The sequence below is a fragment of the Schistocerca piceifrons genome, chromosome 1, assembly GCF_021461385.2.
Source record: "Schistocerca piceifrons isolate TAMUIC-IGC-003096 chromosome 1, iqSchPice1.1, whole genome shotgun sequence".
NCBI classification, from domain to species: Eukaryota; Metazoa; Arthropoda; class Insecta; order Orthoptera; family Acrididae; genus Schistocerca; species Schistocerca piceifrons.
The window spans coordinates 921,738,898-921,749,495 of NC_060138.1; positions in this window are offsets into that span (position 1 = coordinate 921,738,898).

Sequence of the window (10,598 nt, forward strand, 5' to 3'; positions counted from 1 at the left end):
GTCCGATCCGGTGTGGTGGAGGACATGTGTTAAGAAATCACCAGTGGTATCTATTTCGTTTTAAAAATGTTATCCGTACTCGGAAAAAACTAATAGTCGTGTGTGTGTTTCGTATTTTACTACTTAGAAGGTACTATGTTCTGTTGTGTGCAGATATATAGGACAATGCACCCTGTGCATGTGCATTGCTGTCAATTCATTACAGTCGTCTACAGAATACTTATATAGTTGTATTAAGACCTCTGTTAACATCGTTACCCTGAGAACAGTATACACGTCTCTCCCCTGCTTCATTACATGCAATAGTAACTGTTTGTTATCTTCTATTTTTCTAATGTAGTAAGAAGACAGCCGACTCTTGCTACATATTTTCTTACGAGTGAAACAATAAGAGGAAAACATCAGGATGGTATCACAACTGTAGATTGTAGGGACCATTAATGGAAGGCTATGCACCCAAGCAGTCTTACGCAAGCTTAACTGTTTGCAAGGTAATGTAAACCTGTAAAGTGAAAGAGGGAAGATGCATTTGCATCGGAGAAAAGGGACCACTGTTAATAGGATTAGTGTCACTCAACACATTTTCCGTTTTTACGCAAGTGTAGTTCATGTTATGATCCAGCGGTAGTCATAGTTGCGAAAAATGGTCATTAAATATGAGATATCTTGCTGTATTCAACAAATACGTAACACACTGCCATTAAACAAGAGCTTATTCTTAGACAGTGGTGTGACGCTCTTCATCTGTTGCCGTTCGGAAGATATTTCACTGCCAAAACATCTAAAGTTAACAGCTTTCTTCCGTACACAGAAAGAAACAGACTGTAAGAAAAAGACTTACGTACATCATATTTATAGCAGCGCAGCTGTAGAAATGAGAAGAATTTGACAGTGCAAGGCTGATTCACTGTTATTCGCTATTGGCCTCAATGGTAACCGAATTGTATAATTTAACAAAAGGTAGTGGTGAAGACGGGCACATCAAATACGCATTTCTTCTAATGCGTAATATCAAAAAGGCAGATACGCACATTATTTTGCATCACAATTCAACAAGACATTTCAGTTTAATATTTTTCCCTCTTCATGTAGATTAATTCATTTACAATAACCTCATCTCTTTGCAATCCTTCCATTCTGAGTTATTGACTAAACCCATCCCTTTTTGTGTATATCCTTCGGCCTGGACTAGTTTGTTTGCTTCTACATTCCGGTTTTTAGAATTTGTTCTTCATCATTCCATTTTTTTTGTTATGACATTTATCTTGTAGAACTTTGAGAAATATCTACTGTTAAGTTGTTGGGTAGACCGATTTATCATTTGTGAATAACACATTTATTTCATTGTATATGCACCATTGTTCTTTAATTGGTTTCTGATAGTATATACTGTAATAATTCCTGACGTAATTGTTTCCTTTACACCCACAAAATCATCGTTCAAAACATTCTTCCAAGCGGTTGGTATAGTTTCTGTCAGTATATCATTAAATAAAATCGATAATATTTCCTATATTCCTCAGTTACCTTTGATATGTTGTCTATGATTTTGATATACATTCCTTTTCACATACTGCTGAGACATCACATTCTTCGAATCACAAAAACGATATTCTCTCAGGTGGTATAATTTTCGATAGCAGTCACTTTCACCTTCCTCAATCAGATATGCATCACCAGTGGTGCATACGTTTATTTTACAGTGCTGTCTCATGATTATCCTGCGCAAGAAACTGAACTTCTAGAAAATAAAAAATCATTTTTAATACTCGTAATAATCATTAACTTTAAATGGTCAAATACACATGATGCATGGCACAGTTCGTCGTTTGTCTTTCAATTCTTTTTTTTGGTGCAATAATCAGTTTAAATTCATATTAAGTCATTATAAGTGTGTTGTAAATATATTTGTTTTACTAGTTCATTTTAAAAGTAATGCATGATGAGCACATGACATTCTACCTAGAAAAACGAATGAATTAGGCAGGTACGCACTCTTTATGCCAACACTCACCATTGAACATTTAAGACCAGAATTTTCTATCAAAAATTTCTGCGATACATATTATCATGTCCTCATGGATTAACAGTTGAGACTTTTTCCATGTGTTTCGCGTTCACTCATTTTCCGCAGCAGGGTAGACACCTGTTTAGCTGGTTTGCACGAGCAGTAATACACTTTAGCATTCAGTTGTAACTAGTCTCTAGAAGTATAGCAATCTCCGTCGAAATAGAAACCAAATATTACGCTGGAAGTTAGGTTTCTAAAGCATCCATTAATTCGTGCCTTTGTCTATTGTAAGGTGGGCGTTGTGTGACTGCTCCTGGAACATGCAGTCAGAGATTTATGGCTACGAAGCACTTGTTCACAGTGATACCTGTTACACAGAAAGTTTTATTCCTACTTATTGTTTGACTAAATAACAGCACAGTATGTTGTTCTATACTGCGGGCGAGTTATTCTTTATAGGGTATGCGAAGTATTTGTGATGTCTATTTTTAAACAAACATTTCGAAATGAGTGTGCTGGATCACGCTCATTCGTGTCGGCAAAGAATACCTGGTGTGATTGTGCAAGTAATGAACGGTAGCGTTTGGATGCAGAATGTTTTACAGCTTGCTTTGGATGTCATCCATCGTAGGACAGAAGATAACTGCGCCGATGCCTCAGTCTCTCTCTCCCTGCAACCCATCTCCTTACGTACCTATTATAAAGTATTTTTTAAAGAGGAGGACGATATTTCTATGTACAGCAGACCCAAGGACTGCTGTCCCGTTACTGAGAAAAATGTGGTTGATCTACATTTTTCTCCTTTTATAATAACAATAAATTTGATGTGTCATTTGATATTTTCTTGTTCACATTTTTGGAGAATCTTATCTACGACTGCTTTGTAATAAAATACAGAAAAAGCTGCATTACCTTGTGGCTACAAGTTACTGACAGATGAAAAATGACGAAAAACACATCACTTCCATAACTTACTTAGTCTTGTCAGATACCATCAGACGATCAGTTAATTGAAAGTTAGAAAAGCATTTAAAAATATCACTTCTAGTTTTACTAGTGTATTTCAGAACAGTTTTCAAAAAATGTGGAACAAATGAGTTCGGACATCTGTTTTTAGACGTATATATCTGGCTCGGAAACTACGCTAGTGTATCATCAAATGAATTCGTGTTAAATTACGACAGTCAAGTAGCTCTGTGCATTATTCTTTAAAGTTAGCTGTAGACGAAAAGTTCATTACTTTCCGTAGTTACCGAGATGTTTATATTGCCTTATATCCTAACGTAGAAGGATCCGCACAGGGATGCGTGGCTTTCGTAAGCCACTCGTCAGCGGATCACATTGTAAGCAATAATGTTAGTGGAGAACAGTTCCACTCAACGACGTCTTACTTTTCATACAAGTAGTACTTGCCGTTCGAAAACACCTCTGTAGTTGATTAGAGAGAAGATGTAATAGATTATAGTGACCAAATAAGGTAGGCAGCAAACAGGTCCGCATTCTCGTTCAGTTTCTCCAAGTCGTTTCGACTAACATGCACTTTCGATGTGGAGTGGTAACTGCTTCATCATACATCAGCAATCTGGTGCTTTAGGGGCTGAGACAAATGTGAACTGGTCTTATACGAACGGAAGTGATGTTGGAAACTTTAGGAAATACTGACGCAGGGAGAGTTGATTCTACACACATTTGAGCTACCGTTGTGATAAGTTTAGTCTAGTCGAAATGTGTTGCCATAAATGACCTTTTCCTGTTGTAAATCGAGTTTAGATGTATGTAATGTTGTGTAATCTTTTGTAATTCGTTCTTTTCAAAATAATGCAGAAAGTGTTCTTTTTTAACTGTGAATGACTCGACGAAGTAATTGTACACCGAGTCCATTTTGTTTCAAATGATGTGTGGCTACCTGTGTTATGTGGAATGAATGTTGTGGTGGCTGGTGCAGCCGGCTGGACCGACTGCAGTTGCGGTGCTTTTACAAATTCCCGAAGCTGCGTGGTTTCGGGATAGACGCTTTAATCTCTCTTTACAATCATTTCCGTTGGCAAAAAATTAACACAACTATTTTTTCCCAGATATGTAACTGTGAAATATCTAAATTTTCATTAGAGTAATATGAAATCATTGTACAGTATTATACCTGTAAGGAAATTTATCCTCCTTGTGTTGGAACAAATGTGACATTTCCGTGGGAAAACCGAATCATTACAAGAGTAGCTTCAGAGCGGAAACACATAACGACGACTTTGATACGCGTCAGTGTTTACATAGTAACTTTATCGGTTGCGTATCATTGCCTGATTTCTCTGATGTTCTACTTAAATCCTGTCTGCTAAAGATCCTAAATACTCCAGCAGCACTCAAGAAAGGGTGGAATAAGAAGCTTGCAGGTGATTCTTTTGTAGCTGCACTAAAATGTTTCACATTCGTATTTTATTTATGCGGTGTTGTGGTTATTGCACTGGCCTGGTATTGTCTTTCATCTGTGTCTGTCCTGAGCTAATTACTTGATTTTTGCCTCTGGCCAGCCTAATGTCGTCAGTAAGATATACTCCTATTTCAGTCATTGCCGCATTCTGCAGTTATTTGCTTCTGTCAATGGTACATGTCAATCAGTCCTCCCTATCTAGTCCTAAGAATTGGCCACACACCCTTCCTTCACCGCATACGTAACTGTTCATCTGTCCATTTGATTCTTAATATCCTCCTGTAATACTGCATATCAGATGCTTCCAACTTTACATCCCCTGCTTTTGCCTTTGTACCCAGTTCAGAAAATGGTTTTATACTTCTGAGTCAGTGTTCAGTATTAGAAAATGGCTTCCGTCACTTTCTAGAAACTGCATATATTTCAGTTCTATTTCTGTACCATGTTACCGAATTTTTACTGTCTCTCCTATTCAGATTCATTCGTTGGTTTACATTAAATTTGAGTTCGAATCTAAGCATTATGATACTTCTGGTTTGCATCTTCTCTAAGCAATCTGTCAGTAAGTCATTCTCTTTGACATATAGTCTTCTTCGACCTTTCTCTTCACTAACTTCATTGTCACTTAGAATTACAATTGGAGCTAACGTGGTTTAAGTCATTCTAATAGAAGTATTTTTCTTTTATTGTTTCCACTTTTTGTGCGCAACGAGATTCCTTCCTGCATACACGTTTTTTTCTCAAGCTGCGACATGGTCGCGAATTGTACAGAGACCCGAATATAATATAAATTTCTTTTACTTCTCACCACGAGCGAATAATCTGAAATATCTGATGATGGTCATTATAGACCAAAACCGGTAGTCTGATGACAAAAAATTTGTGACCATAGATGTGACGTAAAGGAAATTTACATTTGTTTCTATTCCGTCACACTTCCACTTATCTATTATAACTCTGACCATTTACGCGTTCTGTTGACATTTCGTAAGAGGTCTAAGCTGCTAGTATTCTTTCAAAGATCGTACATTCTTCAAATTTCATTGATGACCTACAGAATTTGTTTAATCATCTGTATGCCTCTTACCTCTATGTTACTCATATATTGGAAGGCATAACTGTTTTAATTGTTCCTGTCTTTACTACGCTCGATATTCTTCTTTAGTTCGTTCCTTAATAATTTTTTGTGTTTCACAGTTCTAAAACTGTACGATTTTGAATGGCTCTGGTTTCTATTCAGTTTATCATAAAGTGATTCCACCACGGTGTTCACATATGTTCCAACGCCGTATGGAATTGTTTAACTGCCTGTGTGCCAATCTGACAGAGGTGCAATGTTCTCATCTGAGACGCCAGCAGCTGTTAACGCTCAGTTTGCATACGATATACAATCACTCAGCAGCCAACATTGCCGTCAGACGACATTTTGTTCCTTTTTTGCTTTTATAGGATTTAGAGTGACACGCATAGTGAGCTGGCGTAGGCTATCCAGGAGTCTGAACGTTTCTCGGTATTGTACTTAACGTGCACGTTTGTTTCTGTAAATATAAGTTGCGAAAGGCACTGCGCTATTACTTTGTTGGGTACTCTTGTGATTTATCTCAACATGGTAGACATATCACTTACACGACTCCTATTTTTGTACTCATGTGTCTTATGCTAGTCTGATTGGCGAGAATGCTGTGTACCTAATCAAAATATATGATAATAAAACTATGCCTCAAAATTAATTCGTATTTATTTTGGATTATGGCCTTTTCCTTTTCCTTGATATTTTGGACACTAGCACTTAAAATCCAGCACCCTGAAAATTCCACAAACAAGAGAACACATCTGGAGACGCCGACAAAGAAAATGGTGAAAAATACTGGTTGCAAGTGCCGCCGTAGTAGCACTCACCAATTACCCGTAAGACTTTCGTTTATATCAGATGACAGAGTATGTGACAAATACATTGGACATGTCTCAGCTACACAAGTCTTAACACATTTTCAGCAAACCAGTGGCAGTATGATTATGTGATGTAACAATACGCTAATTCTTCTGTTTTTCAATTATGTTACAAAAAAGTGCAATACTACATGACTGTACGTTCCTACTCAGGAAAGTAGACATTAGTACATAATAATTAATAATGAAAAACGTAGACAAATAAAACTTCATGAGAAATGTTATACCAGAAACAGTCAACGGATTTAAAGGTCGAAAACAACTAATCATTCGCCTCTTCAGTGTTCACAAATTACATTCAGAGCAAGCCACAAGAATGTTGTCTTAGCTTAGCGTCCGCAGTAAGAGTGGAATAGCAAGTAATACAGTGCGAATCTGTTATGTATACTTTTTGAGGATATATAATCGAATCATAGCTCATAGTCTCAGATATCAGCAAATTCTAACATTAACATCCGTTTAGCAATACCTTTTAAAACTTTAATTTTACCCACTTGCATCGCCCTTTATTTCTATCATTATCATCCAATTAGCAGTACTTTTTAGCATCTTACTTTTATCCACTTACATCACCTTTTATTTAAAGATTAACTTCTGAAGTGGATGTAACATAACGCTTCGTTCGTATTACACCAAGCCACAATGGGCAGCATAATTTAGTATTACATCCATTTTTTGATACCATATATTTGTCCACAGTATCGTAGTATATACGCAGGGTGGAACTGGACGAGATAATTATCTTATGTCACAGTCACTTCTGAAGTCAGATTACACATGAGGCAATAGGGAGAGGTACATTCAGGATCACCCAAGGGAACTACAATCCTGTCCACACAGCCTTCCCCTCTCCTCCTCCAAGAATCACCCCCCCCCAACACCACTTCCCTTCCCCTCCTCCCCGCACAAATAATATCCAAGCTCTCCCTCTCCCTCCTCATCGTTTATAACTAGAGCAATCGCATAGGTTTCCTCATTCCGGGTCTGTGCACCGTAGTGAGTTTGAGATCAATCTTGGGCATTTGTTTTCAATAATAACAATAAAAATAGTTTAATTATTATTCCAGTTATGTGAATTAAATCGACTGAAGTCTTTATGCTGCAGTGAGAGGAGTCCCACAACCAGAGTCGTGCTCCTTAAGAAATGCTAGCGAAGTTTATCATAATTAATGTGGTAAGACTCTTTGACAGTGCAGTGCGTGTATAAATTAATGATGTCTCAACATATTCTCCAAAATGTCGGTAAATATTAGCTAAATTCATGTTATAAGACGTTTCGACAATATATTTTCTGACTGTGCTTCAGCTGGGTTACTACAATTTAGTGAGATCACAGTATATTCTGTAAAATTGCGGTAAATACTGATTAATCATGGAATAAGATACATTAACAATATAGTGTGTGTCTGAGTTATTATACCTGAAAATTCTGTAAGCTTGTAACCATCCATTGCTATTTACAGATTTTGAAAAGTTTTTCCGCAATTTTACTGATTTCCTCCCACTTTCACAGACTGTCATTAAAGCATGCACGCAAGTACAACGTGTTAGCGCAGTGTGACACCACACTGCTAAAAATATAAATCTAGTTTACGAAGAACCAGCCCCTGCATTATTAATGTGTGGCGATAGTAAAAACTTGTCTTGATGAAGGGGGGTGTACACCACTAAATGATTAGAGTAGACTTGTGAAATAACGACAGAATAAAACTAAGAACGTACATGAAGTGCTAAATTTGCACTTTGAAGATCTACTGCAACTACCACTGGGAAAACAAAAGTAAGAAAAATATGAAGGATCATCCCAGCACTCACGTGCCAACCTGCAGACAACCAGCACTGCCATAAGCAAGCTCGACTGCCCCCGCCAGTGAACAAACGCTGCATATTCCGCACTGTCATCCCCGCCGCTGCCACACACCCCGTGCTGTGACTAATGTCTGTCTAGCACTACGCTAGGTACACTATCAGACCAACCTTCTGCCCATCATATGACAGCATGCACTTTATTTATATAACGAGAAACTCATGTCTATACCTTCTGCAAGCACAGAGACGTATGATCACATATCTACATTACTGTTTACGGGTGTCATGAATGGTTGAAAAGAGTCTGTGATAATCTTAGACACTCCCACAGTTCCCTACCGCCCTTCCCCACCCCCCCCCCCTTTCCTTTTTCTATGGATCAAGAAAAAACAACGTTTGCCTCCCCCCTCAAATATTTATTCGTAGAACGAATGTATGCCCGAAGCCATTCTTGTTCTGTTCCCCACAGAGAAAGGATCATCATGAAGCACCAGCGACAGCAGGAGCAAGATAGGACCCCATCCCAGGCAGAATAAAAAGAGTAAGAAGGCTTATAAGTACAACTAATCTACCGCTACACTATATTTAATGAAAAAATGGGTGTGTTTGTGTGACACTTTACTGTGTGTTGAAAACGGGTTCGACGTCCTGTAGGCACAATTACTATAATTTTGTTATGTCAAGACGTTTTCTGTAAGTGCTACAAAGCATATTAACCCTATCAGTATTCCAAAGCACATACAAGATACTTGAATGTTTAAAAGATTATGCAGGGCATTAATTAACAAAAAATATACACTTGCTAAGTACCTAGTCTACATTATCCCCATATTATTAATATGTAATACCATAGTGTTAAAGTAATGGCATAAAGATAAACAGAAACACTTTTCGCAGTTTACAATTATTGTGGTTGAATATCTCCTATTTTTGCAAGAACACATGCGTTAATGCTTATCTGAACAGGTAACACCCTGCAGTAATTAAATGAAACCAATACTACTCGCCAGTTGCCTGTGCTAAAGCGCCGCCGCCATGTCCCACAACTGCTACCACTGTTTCGTACGTGGCACGTGTTAACCGTCACAATCACTGCTGCCTGACAAGCCCACCCCTTTCTACCTCGCATATATCAATTTTCTAGCCCTGAGAAGGTTGGTTATTGCCTGAGTGTATGGACAACTCTGAGTGTGTGGACAACTCATACGCATTGCTGCCAGTAACTGTCAGAGAAACGTGAAACGAAAAAATGAGAAATGAGAAATTACCGCTCTGCGTCGCTCTTGTTAGTGGCCAAGAATTCATTTCTCTGACGTGGAAATTGCACCTGCCTTCCCTGACGCCTCAGGATAAAACTCGCGCCACCTCTTAAAAGACGCCCGCCAGGAAGCACAACAACGCAACTGAGGGGTGCGTGCTATCAGAAGCAGAGGGCGGATACAGCACGCAGTCGGTTACATCTTAAGAAAAGAACTAAAATACTATTTGTGACACATCTCTCTAAATACCGAATATATTTCTATTGCTGACTTATCATTAAAATTACTACTTCACAAACGATCAGTCGCCCGTCACTGTGCTGCTTTTTAGTGCTTTACCTATGATTCCCGCATACAGCAATGAATCGCTACAGATTTTCATCCCTTTTTGAGTATTAATACCCATACAGACTTCCAGTGTAATCTAGCATGGAGTTTTCTTCCGATTATTGTCTTCATCATCGAGTCTTTCTATTTCGTATTATAGATGATGTTAGGCAACTGCAGCAGCTCGCTATTTAAACCAAATACGCTGGCAACCTGCATCAAACAATTTCTACAGCGCATTATCGCCAGGTTTATAGAGCACAACGTCAAGATTTACGTCTGATAATGTACATTCTATGACAGTGTTATTGAAAACGAAGAAAAAATCATCAGATATCTGAGTCACAGGCTCTCTTTCAACATTCAAAAGACTCAAACAGAAATACAGGACTAAACAACAAGCACGCTGCAAAAAAATATGTACTAAGTGTTGTCCCAGTATTATGTGTGATGTCACTAGAAGGATGTCATGGAGGCACCTGAAACAGTAGGATAATAGTATGTAAAATGTTATGCAGGCTTATATATCAATAGCATAGTCTAGTGGGCTTACAATAAATAGTGTTAGGTGTTTGAATCAGGTACACAGTTTGTAACGAAAGGTGAACAATCTTGATAGACAACCATACTTGACTGACAATCCTTGTGTTTTCCCTCTGCTTCAAGAAAATCATTTTTCTGGTAGATTTTCATCGAGATAAGCCCTGACACGATTTTGGTAGTGGGCTGGGGTACCACCTTGTTGAAAGTAAACTCTTCCGTCTCCATACAAGTCTCGGATGGCAGGTAAAATGGATGTCTGAAGCTTCTGAAG